General features: G+C 40.1%; 1 protein-coding gene and 1 long non-coding RNA gene across 4 annotated transcripts in view; one reads left to right on the top strand and one right to left on the bottom strand.

The window, feature by feature from the left end:
• LOC111840987 (LIM/homeobox protein Lhx9) overlaps positions 1-12,371 on the bottom strand; it is a 53,125-nt gene extending 40,754 nt beyond the window's left edge. For all 3 annotated transcript variants that reach the window (XM_023806387.2, XM_023806383.2, XM_023806388.2), the window contains exon 1: positions 10,931-12,371. The gene's annotated coding sequence lies outside the window, so the exon portion shown is untranslated. The remainder of the gene's footprint in view (positions 1-10,930) is intronic.
• Positions 10,921-16,282, top strand: LOC111840988 (uncharacterized). The gene is made up of 3 exons (XR_002837564.2): positions 10,921-11,033; positions 14,966-15,077; positions 16,149-16,282. It is a non-coding gene; the product is annotated as an uncharacterized lncRNA (long non-coding RNA).
• The last annotated feature ends 5,647 nt before the right edge of the window (positions 16,283-21,929 follow it).

Raw genomic sequence — 21,929 nt, 5'->3', positions numbered from 1 at the left:
CCAAAGCGCTGACCTACAAGATAGTAACTTATTCTTTGTTGTAAACTAGATTGATGCTGACAGATGAGGAATGCGGATGACAAGAGGGATGCTGCTTCAAGACGAGGGTTAAGTAAGTGTTTCTGCGGGCAATTTTATTGACCGGGGGTGAGTCAACGCGTGGCCTTTTGTGCTTGAGCAGCCGTGCGCGTTCAGGAGAACACGGTCCGAAGGGCCCGACGCAGAAACGCTGGAAGTCAGAACGGTGCTCAGCGATCAGCACGCCTCTACTGCGTGTCAGCATCTTCCAGCCACGCCATGATGGGCACTAATTCTCCGCACAGGGGCTGGGGAAAGAGAAAACGCTGCAGCTTTACTGAATCGTGTTGGGCAGCCGGTAAAATATGTTAACTAACTGTAGGGTCTGGAGAGAAACAGATATTGGGGGGCGTCTGACCTTGTTAATTATAGACTCCTGGAAGTTTATTATAAATCAGTCCCAGGAGTCATGAGGGTCGGTGACAGGGGGGTGAACACCCCTAGCCACAAAAATGTGTTTCAGGACTGCTGGAAGTACTGGTTTCTATGGTGCTTGTTCTTGAAGCCTGAGCCAATTCAGTACTGGGAGCTGTAATGACACACTTTGGTACATTGTTTTCTGTCCTTCCAGCAGAAGGGAAGAACAAACCTAAATAAAAAAAATAAAATAAAAAAAAAACTTGAACGATACATCATGCTGCATAGGCAGTCGATACTGAACCTAAACAGTCTTGTCAATCTGAGTCTGCTGGTTTTATTTTTTGTTCAGCAAGGGCAGAAGCTGACATTTTGTTTGGAAACAGAAGTGGGTTCAACAACTCTGATCTCCGATAAACCATAGCTGGACATTGTTAAGCTAATGGCTGCTTTAACGACTCGTCATGCTCCGCCGTAATCGGAAGCCGAAACGTTCGCTCGGAGGTCTGTCTATCAAGGCCAGGGTGTTTTTTCTTTTTTCTTTTTAAGACTGACCTTTAAGCGCAACAGTGAGAAGCTATTTCAAAAGTAGCTAGTGAAGAAAAGAGCTGCAAAAGTTAAGATACATTATTTTAGATTTAGGTTAATTGAAATGCTGTGAATTCCTCTGACGAATGTCACAGGGCAAGACAGATAGTAAAAAAAAGCAAAGCTACAAGACTGAATTGAGAATCAGTGTGTGTGTGAGAGAGAGAAAACTATTTACAGATGGTCCAGCAACACCCACCGCATTCTCTTTTTGAGGGAGTTCATACAGCATTTGTGAACTCAAGTAATGTATTTTGCAAAATCAAAAGCAGTGTGACATAATTATGGTCCAGCATAGGTGGGGAAAGGTGGCTTTCAAAAATCACTGCAATGCTTCCCTGTCTTTGCATTTTGCAGCTGATTTTGCTTATTCTGCATGCTGATGCACCTGCTGCTTTACTTGAAGATGGCTCCAGGCGTTCCTGATGTTTAAGTTGTATCACGCAGTGGACCTCTGCCGACACTCCCATCAGGTAATTTCTGTCAAACTCGTTTTTCAATTTTACAAATCTTGATAAATTAAGGTGATTCATACATGCTTTACATAATTATATCATTTTGTGCATTTTGAATATTTTTTGTTAAAATTGTAACAATAATCACAATAATTATGTGTGTGTACATATATGCATGTTAGTTAATGTTACAGTGTGTATCATGGTTACACTAGTAGTGTTTCTTTTTTTCTATATGTTAGAAAATTGCTTTTAAGTCTGAACTTTTATCCCCCTCCTCTGCTTTTCTGTGCATAACTGTATTACCCGGAGCCTGAAACTGGAAAGAGAGCATGAGCAATCTCTCTGAAAACCAAAACGAACTGCTGGACTAATCACTCGGGACCAAACATGCTCCAGTTTCACCAATTAAGCTGCTCTGGCCTTTAAATGCAACAAAGGCAATCTATTCCAGACCTGATTTTTTTTCTTCTTCTTGATAAACACTTTACGGTATGGTATATATGAGTCCTGGTGATGCACAGTTAAGTATTCTTTGGTAAACGTCAAGTTCTACATTTTTTTAAAACCCACCAACATCAAAAATCTAACAATGCACACATGGGATGATTCAAAACTTTAATTAGTAGAATATCAACAAGTTGAATTGTAGCTAAGTAATTAAAAAGATAATTATTGTAATGGGGAAAAAAGTTTTATTTTATATAATTCTAAAGTAGGAAAACAGTGACCGTATTTAAAGCTTCTGGATCAGGTACTGAACCAGAATGGCATGCAGAGTGATTTCAAGTTGCCAAAATGCAACATAGAGCATGATCACACAAACACACACGCAACTCCTTAACTGCCCTCATTTCAGTAGCGATGTTAGTAGGCATTAGGGACAAAAACAAAAAAAACGAATAATTATATATGTCACTTAATAACACTTTCAGCCTAGTTTTTTGATTTGATGCGTTGCCTGTCGACATCATTATTTTGTCCATAGAGCTCTGCTGACGGACGGTACGGCTGATCACCAGGTGCCGTGACTTAAACCCTCAGCCACAGATGGGCCCATTTGAAGCACAGCAAAGCGCAGACCAGCCTGGGGACAAATGCAAAGTTACCAGGCAGACTGTGATTTTATCCTTCGCTGTCCTGTTTTCAGCTGCTTTGATCTAGACAATGAATTGTCCCGTTTTAATGGTAGGAGCTGCCTGATACTGTGTTTCTTTGCATGTGGTTCAGTAAAGTGCGACATACTTACTACATTACTTCAAAGAACCTCCTTTTTTCATTTTAGGTATTGGTGTCACCACTCAGAAATTTGGGAAACTGTAACATTATGCAAATTGAAACATAATCCTTTAAAGGTTATAATCTTAATATTACCCCATTCCTACTCTGAATTATTCACCTAAAATTAAACTATTAATATTAGATGCATTTTCCCATTTACTCATCATGTCTATCTCCGTTTCAAGAAACAAGTCTACTGTCCATACAGCATTATTTCACAATGGAACCAATATATTAACCATGGTTACAATACATGTTTAATATGTTAAATGTAATATTTAGTAAAATACAATGATGACAGCTCCTGTAGCTCAACAAGTTAAGCATTGTGCTACCAACACAAAGTTCTCAGGTTCAAATCCCAGGGGGCTCACATAAATTCTAACCCTTCCTTCTATTGTAAGCTGCTTTGGGAAAATGTAATCAGATCCTTATTTCTACTGCTCTTAGATAGATGGATAAGATCAATGTATCGTATAAATTGTATTTCATGCACATAAAAGTTAAACTAAATATTTCAACCTCTCACATCAGAGAATTATCTGACCTGTTTACATGGGACCACTCTTAAGGATCTTAAAACCAGCACTTAACACCAATTGATTCTTCTTCCAAAAATCATTGTGATATCTGGTCAATCCTAATATGGTATGACAGTGTTTCCCATGACCCATGGGTGCTATGGAAAGGTAAGCAGCAGTCCAGATAATGGCTAAACGTTTGCTTGGAAATATATTTAACTGTCAAATACTCTCAAAGCATCAGGAAGCACTGCATGGACATTTTATGGGCAACACAAACAAAACAGACACACTGCACATCGAAAACCCACTACAAAATTTTAGTACAATTACATTTAGGTGAAATGAGACATATAGTAATGATGAGTATTTTAGTCTCATAAATAATTAAATTCACTAATGATATTTGAAAGAGCTGACCTGCTATAAGACTTATACATACAGATTTTTAATTGTGTTCAGTGTAAATACACCTTGAAGTATCACTGAAAAGTTTATGGTTGTTTCCTTTCCCAAAAATTAAACTTGCATAACAAGCATACAAACAATGCTTGGGTAATGTTGGGTAATGTTGGGTAATGTGTCCTATCCCCCCTCCAACACACAAGATGCAGCTTCAGTACAAATCTTCATTTAGGTTTTTTTTTTTTTTTTTTTTTTTAATAGTAAATGGACACTATTTTAACCTTGATGGGTTAAAATGCTTAATTTTAGCCAAGAGCCACTTCTACAAACAATATAATCTGGGGGGGGGGGGGGGGCTGATGACGATAAAAGCTGACGACCAGGAGGGGGGGTGCGGACAGTAAAATTAGTAAGTATTCTGCCTTCTACACGCTGGTTCCCTATGGGGTGCTAGTAGCTCATGGTTGGCATATTAGCGATCACCGACTTGCTATTCACGTTATGTTTTTATTTCCCGATTGTGTGTGAATATACAGTAATGACATTACCCTCCACATACTTTCCGCTAGGCTCAGTCAAAGGGAGTTGCCTCTTATCTCCTGGACAGATTATAGCCCAGATGTTTACTGTGCTTCAGTGAAAATAAGCAGGACATGTCTTCTGCAACCCAACCACCCATCGCCCGTTTGCCGGCCCAGGGTGGGTGGCCCAGAGCCCCCCAAAGACAAACGGCCTTAAGACATTCAGTAAATTTAACAATAACAATAAATAATAATAATAATAATTAAACTTCCTATTGCTAATTTCCCTTTAGTTTAGTAGCTAATGTTTTGTACTCATTGTTCGCAGCTAACTTCCGGTAGCTAATGTCTGAAGCAATTCACCAACAGGCTGCTCTGCCGTTCGGTGATCTTGTTTTCCTGTTTGAAGGCCCCAAACCATCATTATCTTCTGTGGTACTGCAGCGCTATGTATGGTTTACATGTTGACAGCATAAGAGGGCAAAGGAAACGCAAACGTGCGAACGTCTGTTGTATTATCAAGCTCTGGCGCCGTCTTGAAATATGCGCCGCAGAAAAAGATTCAGTCATAGCCGGGCAGATGTCCAGCTGGACGCCTTCCTGCAGTTCCAGGAAGCTGCCAGGATCAAGATGCGAGCCACCGCACATGTTTTATGCATCCTACTGGCATGCTCCCCCCCCCACCCCCCCCCGACGTCCGGGCCCCACTGCGAACCTGTTGTGCTGGTCTACCAGAACATCACCGAACACTCCCATGTATTCAAAGCTACGGAATAAATCATGATGGTACAACAACGTGTCAGCTGACTTACGGTGACCAGGGCTAAAGCATAGCTCCATGCAAACCCGTGTGGCTGGTTCTGGGATTGCCCAAGCGTGCCAGCTTGTCATATGCTAGCATAATTGTGCTGCATGAGACACTGTAACTAGTCAACTGTGGTCTGGGATTTTTTTCCCCTCCCCCCCCCCTTTTCAGTCAGACCCAGTTGGCCCAAGCCTGACTGGAGTCTTTTCATCTTGCTGTCAACGCTATGCTAACAAGAGCCTGTGTTGCCTGGCCTGCAGTGGCCACCGACGAATCTTTCTGCTGTGTAGCTTCCTTGCAATTTCTTAAAGTGGAGGAGTGTGTGGAGGAGTGTGTGGAAGCACCCCCCCCCCCCGCCCAATCAACCTCAGGATTGATTTCACGGACATTTTTCCACCGTTGTCATTCTGCTAGTTTTTTTGCCCCCATGACCTTTGACCTTCAGGTGCTCACAGTTTTATCATTTCCCTTTATTGCCTGCTACTTGTTAACTCCCCATTTTCAAAATGGGTTTGGAGGGGCCTTCCAGGTGTTTGTCAACAAATGAGAAAAAGCAGTAATAATTACACTCTCAGGAGAGGCTAGAATGAGGAGTCACGCTGCGTTCTGCCTCTGTTTTTTTCAAGATTATGAGGAAAATTTGTACCCGTTTGTGATTTGAAGCAATCTAGACCAGCTGTTCTCAACCTTTTTAAATCCAAGCACCCAACAAAACGTGTTTGGGAACCCCTGCGCAGGTTTCGATTTTCTTTCTCTTGTATCTGTTCTGCAATGATGACAACAATTGCTAATGTGTATTAATAAACATATTTTAATTTGGTTACACTGCCAAACAGTGTAATTTTGTTTAAACATGACTCAAACAAGGTTTCACTCCACTATGTCCAAGAACACTCAGATTTTTTTTCTCCTCCGTTTATGACATGCTCAAAACAGAAGGTGAATTTTTATGAACAAAAAAACTAAAACTAAATCTATTTGGCAAATGGCTCTAACATCAGAAGCCTGACAACCTTTGACCATGTGCTTAATAATTGAAAAAAAAACCCCTCATTATAAGGTACTAGCCTTCAACAAAATTAAACAAATACTGGAAATTATATTTTTAACAATATTTAAAAATGAACTAAGTAACAACGATTCCCTGCCTCTCCGCTACATCAGCTTCCCTGTGAGACGCTGCTAACTGAATGGTTTGATTTTAGATAAGAATTATGGAATCCTGTGTAACCGCACTGAAACTCTCAAGCTGTTTACACTCCGGAAGGAATACTATTACTTTCTCTTAAAAATGTTTTAAAAGCCCTAATTTAAATTGCATAATAAATGCATATTAATATAAATGGAATTGTGTCATCCTATATCTGGTTTTGAAAATATATTGATAACCATGCTGAGCTTATATGTATGCTTTTCTAGTAAATTGAGGGGTCATTCCCGGTCCTTATTGAGGCCCCCTAGTTGTTAACCACTGATCTAGGTGACATGTCTTTGATTCATAAATGCATCAATTTCCTTGTTTCAATTAATGTGTTTCGATTAATATTACCTAGTATGCGGCAACCAGTAATCGATCATATCTGACTCTCCTAATGGCCTGCTCAATTCCTGTAATGGCATAACAATTAGGAAAAGGGAGAAAAGCCACCATAAACATTTGCTAGTGTAGCCATGCTTCTTACTTTGTAATCCGACAAGAACACCAAGAATTAACACCAAAAGAAACCACAATCCAGAATCCGGTAGCTTCCATTCTGCATTCAAACACCCCGTTGACCAGGTAACACAGGGTTTTGTATCTGATCATTTATTCAAAAACATACATCTGTCTGCATGAATAAAATGCAAATGAAACCTTAAAAAATCTTAGCTGTAAGATTCTGTGTATTTTAAGATGCTGACTTCTGGACCTTTATGTCCGGAAGTATTAACAATGCCACTTTGAGTTGCTACCATGCAGGACATAAGCTAGGAATGAGTGCATGAAATAAATCTTCTCATTTGCTTTTAACTGCTTATCTAAAGGTCTCCCTTCCTTATCTTAGACAAAGAATTCCTTTATACTGCCCCATAAATCATCCGCATTGAGGTGACTGTGGGACTTAAAAACCACCGAAGAAGGGTAGATACAAAAATCTTTAAGCCCTTGCTTTACGGCACTGACGTCAAAAGAGGCTCCTTTTCAGGTTGGTCCCATGCTGCCACAAATTAATTAATTTAGAAATCTGACAATATGGAGATGACCGTTTTCATTCCTGTTTTCTGGTGGTGCTGTTTAAACCCAAGTTACCCAAGGATGCAAATTATTGACCAGTTAGGGTTACTTCACAGACCCGTAAGCAGTATTTTCACCTTGCACAACATGACTGAAGATCTCGGACAAACATCTTCCCTTATTTGAGCAAAAATAATTGATGGATCGCCTCCCCAGTTGATGTTAATTAACTGATTGGCTAGCATGATACCAGAGCCACTGCTAATGTGAAGATGGTGGTCCAACCAAACCCCCCCCCACGCCCATACAATGCCACCCCCATCTAAAAAGAAATAAAAACACGAAAAGCAAAAGCACTGTGATAAGGCAGACAGATGTATACCCGGGTGTTTGGGGAGAGATTTATTTAGCTGCTGCTGTGCAGCCGTTAAGGTTGGCCGGTTTGCTGGTCAATTGTGACATTGTGTGTGTCAGTGAGCAGAGTCTCTTGATAGTTGGAGCTGTAGTTCGCACATTACCGGAGCTCCAACTGTCGAGCGTACTGGTCCCCTGGTATTCTTTTAGCTCACAGTTTCTCCTGGATGGCTCATGTTTCATTCCTTGGCAATTTGCCCTAATGATATCCCCGAGGAGCCTTCAGACCTCTGTTCTTTTTCCATATTTAATCATGTTGTTTTAATGTGGGAGATGAGAAAATGGCAGCGCGCAGGCTATCGGCACGGCTGGTGCTAGGAAGAAATGCTCAGATGTGTAGACAATTCTATGACATCTGATATATATATAGCACTAATATTCTTCTCGGCTTGCGGTTTATTTTGGTGCATTTCCATAGATGTACTTGGTAACAAACTAAACCATCCCCCCACAATTTGCTTTACGATCTCTAAAATTGATAAAATGGCATTTTTACCCTCCAAATGTTCTTCACTAATATTGAGTTACTTTGCTTCATATTCCTGCCAGAACTACAGAGAAGAGGATTCCTGCAACAACTAGTTAAATACTAATCAAGTTCATAAACATAATATTGCAACCTTATAGGCTCATCTGATGGTCCCATACACACACACACACACACACACACACACACACAGACACAGATTCGGTATCTATGTCTTTGTGGGGACTCTCCATTCATTTCGACGGGCAAAATCTTAAGCCCAACTATGACTACATTAACCAGTACCCAGTCCTAACCTTAAGTAACCAAACAAAATAAATGACTTTTGGCATTTTTTTGATTGCATTCATAGATTTTTAAGAATTTGTATAAATAACAGGTTTGTTGTCCCCACAATGTAATATATACATACCCCCCCCAGACACACACACATATTATCTGCTGAAGTTTGTGTGTGTTAAACAAGGAGAACTGCAAAGTATTAGAATAATGCTTGAATTTTGTTGGGTTTCATTAAAAAAATATACATATATATGAGGTCATGGGTATAACCCTACGTTGCATCCAGGGGGTGGGCAAAATATTCATAGGTACACCTGAACGACAGAGAGGCAGTTACCCTAAATCCCCAATCACACTGACAGAACCTTCTGGGCTATTAAGATTAACAAGGTTGGAGAACCTGCACCTATTTCCCCATCAGTGTTCAGAGTAATTGGTGCATTAACCTCACTGAGAATTCTGAATTGATGTAATGTTTCGAGGTGTGATGCTAAGCCCGGAAGAAGGCAGAGGTAACCTGGAATGCAGATATTCCCCACGTCAGATTCAGAAACGCAGCAGAGTCCAGAGCGAAGCCACATCGACGGCCATGTTGGCAACAGGCACACGTGACTGGCCCCCCATTATAATTCATTTGCTCTAGTGGTATTCTTTTGCAAAGCGCCTGACGTCTCCTGCAGCCTGCATCCTACACCGTCACGCTCACCTACAGTTGCATATTTCTCCACAGCAGTTCAGGTTAAGAACTCGCTCGAAAACACAACAGCAGGACGCCACCTTGAACATGAACTGGTGACCTTTGCTCCTCAAGTCCATTTCCGGTACAGATGGGCTACCCACTGTTCTCGGTGGGAGCCGGTACTTGAAAACCATTCATGTGGAAAGGCAAAAAACACAGGTGCACAAACAGCTCTAAATGATGGAAAGAAACATATTTCATGAATTTATCCAAACTAAACCTGTAGTTCTACATAATTTAAGGACAATCCGGAGCACTGGTCAAACTGAATCAGGCCCCCAGACGTAGTTTAGGAAAATCTGCTCCAGTTTTCCCTTATACTGGATAAAAACTGGAAGCTTCATCTCATGTGATGCTTTCTAAATTTATTTTGAAAAAAAGGGGTATAGGTGTCACTTAGACCACACCCCATCCCATGCAACGACATCTGGCGTGCAAAGGACACAGAGCATCCTGATACCACTGTACCCAGACTCAGTTATCAAAAAGAACCAAGGTACAGTGTATCCACAGAAGGAGAGGGAGTCGATTAAAGTAATCATATTTGCCCAAACGATAGTACTGTGACACCCCCCATCCATCTTTTTATTCCTACAGTCATGCACCGCATAGCGACATTTCGGTCAATGATGGGTCACATATACGATGGTGGTCCCATAATGGAGCTGAAAAATTCCTATCATCTAATGTAGCAGCCAATAATGTAATAACTAGCAATAACATAACAGCATGCCAATAACAATGAATTTCTCAGTCCTTAATATAATAAAAGCTGATAACTTATTACATTATTGGCAGAAAGTTATGTTATTGTTTCAGGAAATGAATATTATTGGCCAGTTATTACATCAGACTTATTACATTAAGAATGAAAAAAATAATAATTACGTTATTGTCAGGTACTATACTATTAGCTGCCAAACCTTGTAGCCATCGTAATGTCATAAATTCGTTGATACTAGTATGGCGTACTGCCATGTACCAGTCTGTACATATTACCAAAATCGACAAATCGATTTCCGAGTAACCCGGACCCTTGCAAACCTAGTATACACACTTTTGCAGAATCATGGATTTTCAGTACTGAGGATATACAGTATAACCAAACCGCCTTTTGCTATAATTCCTCACAGTGGTGCTTAAGATTTTATTTTTGTATGTGAACACCCATTATCATTTGAAATGAAGTACCTGACTCTGGTTCCACCTAAAAGATACCCAATCGATTAACTGTGCAGAACATTGTGTAATGTATCATATACGTATAGCATCCTGCTCTTTTAACCTAGCTCAGGGTAACAGTGCTTGTGAGTGCTGTCCAGCAGGATAAGGTGATAACGTTTTGCAAGCAAATTAATACAAACTGAAGAGGATAAACTTCTGCACTGATTTGAAGATGAAATTGTATGAAAATTTTGGTCACTATAATTGTGATATCAAATTATCAAGGTTATTAGTATTATCGCGGTATTGTTAAAATATACTGCAAATGTTCAAGTAGTACTGATACACACAAAAAAAAAAACAGTAGCCTGTAAGCTAGATGGCTAAACATTGTCATAAATATACCACCTGACGTTAGTTAACACAAAATGTAACGTTACCTTTACAAAACACTTAACATTCAATTTCCTAATGAGCATTCTGTGCAACAGTTTACCACAAACTTAAATAAATTAAGCTTATTTATGACCATGCTTAGCTAATCACGTTGTAAATATTATATTGACGTTTGCTGATTAGCTAGCACACTGACAAAGCCTGTCAAAATCGTTAACTTACCTTTGATACCAGTAATGTGGCCCTCTATTCAGTTGCTGTCTCTTGGTGATTCGACGTTCCTCCTCGGCCCCTTGTTCTTGGTAAAATGTGATACCGGCTCAAGGTTTGTGGCCCGAGCCATTTTTCTACTGTACTTCCCGGTTTTTCTGGAGGGCACTCCCGCCCAGCCTCGCTTTCGATTTCAAAATGGCGGCGGCAGATTAGTACTAGTAGTACTCCTAAAATGCTGTATTAATGAGATTTGTATTGTGACGCCCGAAAGTTAGTAATCTGTATAAATCCGGCGTATTCATACTGGTGTTTTAGTATACCATGGAAGCGATTAGCACTGAAGTGGTGGTGATGAAAGGGACAACATCCTGACAGCCACATTTTTTAAATACGAGATCTTGTGCTTATTAAACATAAGGAAATGCCTAATTTATACTGATTACTAAGATTTTAGGGACACTACTTATCTGCATACCAAATTGTGGGCGTAAGTCAATGTCCATATAATGCCGAAACAGGGTTGCCAACTGATCACGCATCTGGCGTGATGCTTGCGCAAGAAATCTTACGGCAAATCTATGTCATGCCATTATAAACCTAAAATTTGCTACATCAAAGGCTTTGATCAAAATTGTTAAGTTCGCCGAAATGCCGGCGTTCGGAAGAATATTTACACCTGTCACCCAAAACTCTGGCGATTATCCTGCGGCCCTGTTTCCAAGCTGTTGAATGGCTGCAACTCACGTGTGGCCACACAGAAAAATAGCTTAAATCCGTTTTAGCGATTAAGTTACATGGTCTAAAAAACATGTTAAAGCAGAGATCACAATGACTAAAATTACTATTCATAACCGTTGTTCGGCTACGTGCACCGAATCGTGGATGCTAAAACTAACGGTTCGGATTTTACGTTGCATCCCTAGTAGAAACCCATACATCTTAGGGAGAGCGTCCAAATCAACACACCACACAGATGGCATGTGAGAAAGTTTTTCTCAGTTTGAAAGACTACTCGGTGGGTAAGAAGGTAAAGGTTATTTTAAATGAGCGTCCATGCTTTCTTCAGGGGATCTTTGTCAGTGAGATGGTGAGTTCTGCTGGACTTGCTGTTCCTCTGCTTATATCATGTTAACATCACATTTCCGACGTTCCCCCATTTCCAGAGACAAGAGACACTTCGGCGTGCCTCGTGTGTTTCTCATTTTAGTTTGAGAAACAGGAAGGTAAGCAGCGCTCGTTATTCACGGGATCCGGCGGAGATCAGCGCGTCTTATTTAAATAGCCGCGTCACCAAGCAGGTATCTGTCCGGCTCATAGCGCGTCTTGCCGTGGAGGACAGGATTTAAGAAGGAAACAGGAGCAAAGGGTGGCAATTATGAGCGTGCAAAACCCAGACACCTGCACAGATAACTTCCTCTAATTAGCAACACAATGACACGGGGCAAGGCAGCGTTCCTTCTGCTGCCAAAAAACCCTCAGGCTTTCGATCAAGTTAACATTGGGCTCTCTGTGCGTCACAGTCTGCACCACGTGACCTGCTCGGTTTGGTCTGCTTGTTGTACCTGGCAGTTCCAAAAACCTTTCTGCTAAAGACTGCAGTAGAAACTTTTATAGGAAAAAAAAATAAAAACACGGTGTCCCATTTTCTCGTATGTTAATTAAATTTCCACTGATTTATGAAAAAAAAAATCTGTTTATGTCCAGTCTGCTTCTGCAATGCCTTAAAAACATAAAAATAACTGACAACTACAGACTAAAAATACTGTTTAGTTTGAAGTCTTAAACTATTATGTGTTGTCTCCAGCAGAGTAGCTTAGCATTAATATCTAGTAAACGGTTCTGCTAAAGATTAAAGGAGAAAACTTAACAAATTATACCACATGTTTACAATACATCATATTAAATGTCAAGAAATGTCCTTATATTTACTTTCATCAAAGCTGTTAGATTTGTCTAATTACATATGTGGAAGCTTTGGTTCCATATGGATCTTATTATTGGAATTGTTTGACCACTAATCTTACTTTTATTAGGGACAGAGGTCACAGTTGTCCTGAATTACTGTCCTGGTTTTTAGACCGAGTTTATACTTCAGGTTCTGTAATGTCCTTTGCTTAATGGCACTTTTTTTTTTTTAAATTCACACATAATATTTTGGATTTATTAACTGTTAGGAATGCTACCATGCCAGTAGCAATTCCGCTGTCTGCCAAATCCCAAACACAAACAGGGAGAGTAATTAGTGTAAACTTAAGAAGGATGTGGCAGTGTCTCGGAAGTACGCAAAGGGTTCTATGGAAAACAACGGTGACATTGTTTTTCTTCAGGGAAGTACACCTGAGAAAATGCAATAGTACCTACGTGCCTCCTGATGCAGACCTGCATGTGCTCTTCTATTTCATAAATAAGCACAACTTATCACACAAATAGGAATCTCCATCAGTTCTGTATGAAGGACATTTATCAAAAGTCTGATGCAGAGGAACTAAACACAAAAACAGCTTACTCAGGAAAAAATCCACATAGCACAACACAGGCCTAGATAGTATATTGCATGCAGTTAGCTGGACCCAACACACACACACACACACACACACACACTGCTGAGATATACTGAGGCATGAGTTTCGCTCTCAGATTCAGTTCTGATTCGGATTCGCCTCCACTTAACCAAAACCAATAAGAAAATTAGTTGCTGGCACACACTTCAGTTGAGACGCACCACTCTCCGCTGCTCCTCGCGGTGTCACGCCCCACCAGCAGTCCGGCGTCGCTGAGCTCACGCCGTCCTGCCCAGCGAGGCGCCGCCGTCCTGTGAAAAGCGCCACAGCGTGATGCTGGCGTTTCCGTCTTCCTCGCTGGATGAAAGCTGTCGGGGCTTTATTTAGCCCGGCGTTGCTGTGCCGAGGCCTTCCCGTTGCATGACAGTTTTATTTGGGGTCGATGACCATCAGGGAATAAACCTACAGTGCAAAGGACGGGGGCACCAAGTGTTTTTTTTTTTTTTGGGGGGGGGGGGGGGGGGGATGGGTAGCTTCAATTAGCTACCATTATAGGTGAGAATTCAGCTTACCTGCCTTGGTTCCTGGTACTTACAACATTTCCTGCCCCAGGTATCCCAGACTGAAGACCTGACCGCTACCGAGACCCAATCCTGGAAACTTATGGTTCCTTATGTCCCATCTGACATTCCAGTGTTTTCTTCCTCCCTTCATTGCCAAAACTATACCTCTGTGTTTGTGTGCTATTGCTGTGCTGCGTCGATTCCGTCCCGAGCCAATCCCCGTTACCCCAGAAATGTAAAGCCCTGAGTCTAGTAAACCTGCCATCTACAACACAAGCCCTCTGTCAAGAAGATCTGTTACCCATCCCAACCAATGAGACACATCCAGTGAAAACACTCATTCATATATATTTTTATTACAGGGTATAGCTTTTATGGGGAGCTATTAGTGTTTATAAATCTGTCAGTTGGACAAAGTTTTTGTTTTTTCAGATTCCTAATGTGCCTGGGTCCCTCTCCTTGGTAAAACAAACTTTTGTTTTGATAGTACTAGTTGTCTAAAGATAAACCAATACAGGGGAAAAACATCAATACAAAAATACACTTTTAGTCTTTACAGAGAAACAATAAACACTGAAATTCAGGTTATCTGTCCTTGAAAAGCTTTGAATGTGTCTGCATTAATCAGAGTTCAGTACATCAAGAGACATCAACGTTATGAAAGAGATTAAAGTGTTTCTTTTGTAGTTTGTTAATTGCATCCCAATGGCCTTCGCTCGTCGGACATTTTTATAAAATCAGTACATTTTAAATATGACAATTAGTATAATAAAACAAGCTTGTGACATCTCCATGTCACAGTGTTCTCCACTTTCTACAGGGACTGTTTGTTGCTAAATTGATAAATATAACATTTTTGTGATCATCTATTGTTTTACAGTGTCATTCCGCTTTCTCAGCTGTTGAGTGGGAGCTTAAACACCAGCTACACCGCGCGGTGTGTGGAATTAAATAAACCGCTTTGCCGTTCCCCATTCCAGCCAGTTTTCCCCACGGCGGTGCTCTGCCAGATCACGCCACCACTGAGAAGCAGCCTTATGTCATCCCGTAAACGCCGGCACCGGCACACCTGCTAATTATCATCTCCAGCTGGTGAGTTAAATGGAGATCTGTTTTCCGCGTGACCTTTGACCGTGATACACTTCAAACCGTGTTTGGGAGTTAATGGAATGGACTTAATGAGGTACAACGTATGCCCTCCAAGTCCTAAGTGACTGGACAGAGCACTTTAATCTAAAGCCATCTTCCCTTAATCATGGCGATGGTAGAAAATACCTATGCTGAGGAAAAAATGTCTAGGCCTGGACAATGAATAACAGAAGTTGGTGATTTTTTTTCTCTTCCTACTACAGTATGGTTCTAATTGGACCCAGTGGGGGATAATCTCTTTGATCAGATCATAGTCACTGTGACTTAACACTAAAAATGTCACTGACAAATAGATTTGTCACCTGTAGAGCTAATCTTCTCTCTGATGCCTTGTTGATGTCTCTTTGGCCTTATTTGAGGTAAAATAATTAGTTTGACAGTTCAATTCTCAATAACATATACTCAATAACGTATACTCAATAACGTATAGGTACAGTGACTACAGCACAATTAGGGACTTTCTGCACATTATTTCTGCAGTTTGTCCTGCATCTAAGTGTGCTATTGTTTCATGTTTATAAAGCATGCTGCATTTGCATTTGTAAGTGTGTCGATTCCACGCTTTGTTACACAACAAACTTCTTAAGTTCAAAACCACTAATACAATTTGACAAATATATACTGTAAGAGTAACTTCCACTGATTTGGAATGTAAGATATTGTGAGCACCTTATTAATTGTCCAGGGTATTGTTTATAGAGAAGCCCTGCTTTTCTGACTTTTACTTTTTTATTAGTCAATGAAATTTGTGTTTGACTTGATGCCTTAGTAATCAATCATATACAGATATTCTTTTAACCCACATATAGTATTAACATTTAGTGGAAACTTACATTATACTATTTGACCTCTTAAAGGAATTGCTCATTCAAAAGTGTGATTTTAAACACAAGAATAATGGAGGAAAAAAATGCACATGGCTTTCAACAACTGCAACAAAATGAAAACATCATGCAAATACTGTTTGAATAAGACCTCTACTTGACCAAAGAGATGCAATCTATTTGGTCTCAGGTCGAACATCTTCAGTGACCAGCAGGTTTGGCCCTTAACCCCAGAAGACGCTCCAGGGTGCCAGATAAACGGACTGACCCTGCGCTCGGACCCCAGAGCGAGACGGGATATGCTCACACTAAAGCCTTCCGAAGTACCTGACACCCGTAGTTGTACAAATTAAAAACAAATACCGGAACTAAATGTGAATGTCTCTGAATTTCCTGCCCTGTTAATGAAAAATGCAAGCTACTTATCTTATGGAAGCTGCTAGAAAATAATAATAATAATAATAATACTAAACAAATTAATTAATAAAGCCATCAGTCAACTGGGAGTCTCTCAGAAAAGCCCTGAAATGGAGACATGGGGCCTGTTTGTGAGGCGATGCCTTGAGCGGCAGCCACCCAGCACTGGCACGTTGCCGCCCCCCCTCCCCCTAACACCCCCGTCCCGCCTTGATCTCAATTAACAGACCCAGCAGGTGCTTCCTTTGGCACAACAGATAAGCCATCATGAAGCAGGGTGGGGGGACTTCTTTGTCTGACCTGTAAATGTGACACTTCACACCTCTCTTACGATTGTGTCTCTCTCTACCAATTTCAGAGGCGTTAATTTAACATTTCCCCCTCCCCCTCCCCATTACCCCTCTTTGTGTTGCTTACTGTTATTGATGCTTATGAAACGGCATTATTATATTTATCTGATCGGTGGACAGGAGTCATTGTTTGCACTTATATTTAATTCAGTATTTGGTCATATTTTGAGTGATAAAGTATAATTTCTATAATTTTGATTACACAAGCCCTCTCTGTCACCTCACGTAATGAGCAACCATCCATTTATTTACTCTCGCTACTGTTATCGGCAATTAAGGGAAAAATGTGAAAAATATCCAAATGCGTTTGCCGCACTCGCGTGCTTATTTTAAGCATCTTACCTCTGTTTTAATTTACGAAACACCTGCATTGGAGAGTCTGAAACGTGCTGCTTTATTTTTATTCATGTCAGAACAGAGAAATAGAGGCAGTACACATATGTCTAGCAGACAGGAGTAAAAACAGAAGCCTTAAGGGAACATTCTTAGATAAACACATTTTCAGTCTAGCCAAAAAAAAAAAAAAAAAAAAATAATGAATACCAAAAATTATAGGCTGGTCAGAGCAGGTACACACTTTGCATTACAGAATACATTTGTCCAAATTGTCAATCTTGATGCCCTTGGCACATTAAACTAAGAAATTAGTTTTTTTGTAACATTTTTGAGTGTATACAGCACCTACAAAGCCAGCCTGAACACCGTCAAAGTAACACTTACTACCGTCCAAATCATTTTGCCAAGCATATGGTTCCTTTTCCTCACTCTACAGGTCAGATGATGACATGTAATTAAGCTAGAACTGCTAAGCCATCAGCCTATAGGAGGCGCTCAAGCCCAGGTCAGCCATGATGGCCTTTCCAATTCTATTTGCTCTTGGTGAAATGTATGACGCACAGAAATGTGCACTGTTTCAATCATTTTAAATAACATGCCAAAATTCTAAGAAAATATACTACTACTAAAAGATAGCTGGACTTAATGGTTGGGAAGAAAAACTTTGTGAATGTTATAGTAAACAAATATTTAAAAATAATGAAATATTTATTTGAGTGAGGTTGATTCCTAGGTGAAATATTTGGTATATAAATTGTGTTTGTGTGGGAAGTCCACAAATGCGTTATACTTTTTGTTGCACATAAAACTACATAATTGCAATGGGCATTGCATATTCTCACTACTGGGTATTATTTTGGTGTTTCATATTGAAATTACGGTTACATTATTATATACCTGGTAATGCAACTAATGGTTTTGTATCATTCAGTTGGAGCAGATAATTTATGAACAAAACACACCTCTGAACATAGAAGGGAGTCATTTTGCACTGTAACAATTAATTTTCAACTAACTTTCCTGGATTACAAATACACCAAAAAAAAGAGAAGAGATTTCCTAGAAATGCTCTAAAATCTGCAGTGTGACTTATTTCCAACATGAAGCAGATGGTGTGTTTTGCACTTGTGCATGGAAAAAAAAACCATATTTAAAGGTGCGCTATATATATATATATTTTGCACATGCACACACACATACACACACATACACACACACACACATACACACATACTCATATATATATATATTTTACAAAACTGTTACATTTTCCCCTGTCATTACAGTGTTAGATGAGAGGGAAAAAGTTTCCAGACCTGACAGTTTCATGGTTAATTCTGTAGGTAGATCCATTTCCTCATTCCCTTCTTACAATGCTTACTGATCTCCAGCAGCAGCCACACAGGACCTCTGTCAATCTGATATGTCCATAAAACAGTGAGGAGGCTACAGCAGTATGTAAAACTCCATAACGAGTCTTCGTTAATAAAGCAGAGCCGACCACGATCACGCCATTCGGAATATACAGTTACACTGTTTTTGTTTGTCTTATTTAAATTTCACCAGCTGTGGTTTTCTATTTATCTTCAAGAATGCAGAAAAAAAATCCACCCATTATTTCTAACAAATCTGCTTTTTCCCAGACACAGTAAAAGCCGGCAGACTTCAGCATGTCCTGATATTGTACGGATTTACTGCCTTCTGATTGGCGCGTAGTGGCGGCGCTCCGGCCCTGAACCGAGGCCCCGCTCTGCGCTGGCGGGCAGGACGCCAAGGGAACGAGGAGGAACCGTTTTTAATGGCGACCTGCTTTCCATCATTTCTCCTGCCTTTGTTGTTCGCTGCTCCAGCAAACTTGAACCACTGATCCAACTGACAGGACTCTCATACAGACGGGTTCCTTCGTTGCGATATGCTGCACATACACATTTATACATTAATGCTGTAATGTCATGGGATTATATGACATGAATGTGTTTAGATGTATCTAAGGAATAGCCTCTCTCTTTCTTTGTTTATTGTACTATATTATTTTACCCTCCTGATTAGAACTGCAATTTACACCCCTAAATTTATTTTTTATTATTAGATTTAAATGTGACAAATTCAGAAAAAAATTAATTGAATGAATTTATAATATATTCTTTTGCAAACATTTTCCATGCACATTGAATTGGGTTAGTCATTAAGTATAATTATGGGTCTCTGGTAGTAACGGCGTATATAAAATATGTCTCATGTATTATGCAGAGTTGTGCCAGCATAAACTGATGGGTGGTTGGACACTGTTTGCATACAGTGATAATGCCAGTAATTGGACTAGTTTGACATTAACCTCAACAAGCCTGTTGTAATTTTTGCTGCCAATGAATAATAATAGGCGAAAAATACCACCAAACCTCGGATCAGAGTCTCAGCTAAATACTACTGTCCCAGAGTTTTAATTACTTCTGGTGTTGCTGAATTAAAATTTGACATTAAAGTTTAAGTATAAACAACTGAACTGCAGCTGATAGAAATCTGTGTCCAATAAAGATACACAAGTTTTTAATATGCACCTTTCATAAAATATATTGGATAGAACTTATAATCTATATGCATGTATGTAATTTCTGTTCCTCCCTAACTTTCAGACACTAACATTGACAATAATGTGATTCAAAACAATGCATTTCTCTAACGTGAGAGAGGGAAGCTATTTTTCTCTGTCTAGTGCAATGCTACCTAGAAATGGAAATATTTCTTCTGTTTTAAATGATATTTTTACATAATTTGCTAAGACATCTGGAGCGACTAGAGTTAAGTAACATCTATGCCTACCCCGTACACACACTTTAATAACTTGCTCTGTGACTTACTGCCACAGCTCATTGATTGCAGACCAGCCTATTTGGATCTGGGAAGAGCCTGGACAGATGTTTTGAACACGGTTCCAGTAAATGGCCAAATTGGTCTTCCACTAGGCCTTTCATTCGCTCGTCTTTCAGTGTGCACTTCCTGCCTCAAAAACGTGAATTTTTAAAGATATAACTAGAGTATGTATGTGTCATACTAACAGGCTATACAGAGTTTCACATGGCTTAGTTGAGTATGGTTGCTTTTGCATACGTAGGTGGTGGTTGGTTTTGGAGATGTTAGAGTTAAATACTAAATTCACAGGGCTTTACTCAAGATACAGTTTGTGCAGAAGCAGCAGATGATCACACACTAAGCAAGGCTTAGTTACTCCAGTACACAGCTTAGCTTATTTGGGACTGTACAGTTTACAAGAGAAAGCCTTCGGCTATATTCTGTCATGTCCTACTGATACTGAGATACTTGTTTGTACTTCCTATTAATCAGCCACTGATACCTTCAAAGCTCCTGTAGCAATATGTGTTTTCATTAAGTTGACTGCTTTGATATCCAACAGACTGGCTGGCTTTCACATCCAATGCTGAAATACTACAAGTGTGCGTCTTCTTCATTTAGGCTAAGTAAACGCCAGCAAAGTACAGACTGTCCCTTGGTTACGATAAGGTCACGTTATGATAAACCTATCGTAAGGAAAAATGCATTATAATACAGTAAACCTCACCTAACAAACATCATAGCCTAGCCTAGCCAACCTCAAACGTGCTTAAAACACTTACATTAGCCTACAGCTGAGCAAAATCATTAATAAAGGATAGAATTTATTGAATAATCATATCGATCGTAAAGTCAAAATATCATAAAATAGACCATTGTAACATGGGGGGCTTCTGTACTGCTCTCAGATATTTGAGGAAGATTGAAATATTCCAACTTTTTATACGAGCAGTAGTCAAAGTGCTTATTTTAATATCTTTCCAATGCATGCATATACATGGTGGTTTTGTGTTTTACATTTTTATCACACCAAATACCAAGACAACCTCCCGTTGAGTGTACTTGAAACTTTACAGGACACAGTATTTTAAGAAATTCGCAATTACTTATTGGAATTATGAAATATTGATAAATTTGCAAGTGTCAGCGTTCTATCTCTGGTAAGTTAGAGGCACTCAGACAGGGCCATGTGGCTCAGTGTGGGACATGCTTGGTGAGTGTATTTCCTTGGCCAAGAGTCTAAGTGGGGGGGGGGGGGGTGGTTGCAGAGGTTCGACAGCTGAAAGAGAAGAATGCTTCAGCATAAGGCTGCACGTGTTTGAGAGTGTTTAAAGATACTGTGTATGCATGGAAACTGGCTTTTTGAGATTTTCTGAAAAAGGTCCTCTTGAATATTGTTGCTTTACTTCAAAGATGCATGTTGGAGGAAGAAAAGAAAGCCAGGTGTCTGCTTTGTAAATGGGGGGCTGAATGTAGACTTGACCTCAATAATGGAGAACAAAATGCATATAAGAAAAGGCCATTAAATAATGTAATTATACTGTAATATTGTGACCTTCTCCAATAGCTGAATCCTCAACAGGCTGAAATCGCTATTTTGAGCTGCAAAGGCCAAACTAGCGACACCCGCCGCAGAGGAGCATTGTGGGTGTTTGAAGCGCCTCTCTTACCAGGCGGCAGGGGGGGGGGGGGTATGGGTCTCTGCAGGATCTCCCACAGGCAGCAGTGTCTCCCCCCCCCCCCCCCCCGCACAGCGGTCTCCTGAGGGGAAGACAGGTTGGGTTTAAAAGAAGGAGGACAGATGGTGTATGTGAGCAGAGCTGTGGAAAAGCCACCTAAAAAAATAGACCGGATTTCAAAAACTCGCCATTGTTTTGACATCAGGGCATTGCATGTACATCTCGATATTTACAAGGGATACGGTGACATTGCTCAAAATGCATACATTTAGTAAGTATTCCTGGGCAGAAAATGACTCCCCCCATAAAAACAGTATATTTCCAAATAGGGACAGAAAT

Source organism: Paramormyrops kingsleyae, chromosome 21, assembly GCF_048594095.1.
Source record: "Paramormyrops kingsleyae isolate MSU_618 chromosome 21, PKINGS_0.4, whole genome shotgun sequence".
In the NCBI taxonomy this organism is placed as follows: domain Eukaryota; kingdom Metazoa; phylum Chordata; class Actinopteri; order Osteoglossiformes; family Mormyridae; genus Paramormyrops; species Paramormyrops kingsleyae.
The sequence above is the reverse complement of the archived record's forward strand: the minus strand, read 5'-3'. Positions and strand labels throughout refer to the sequence as shown.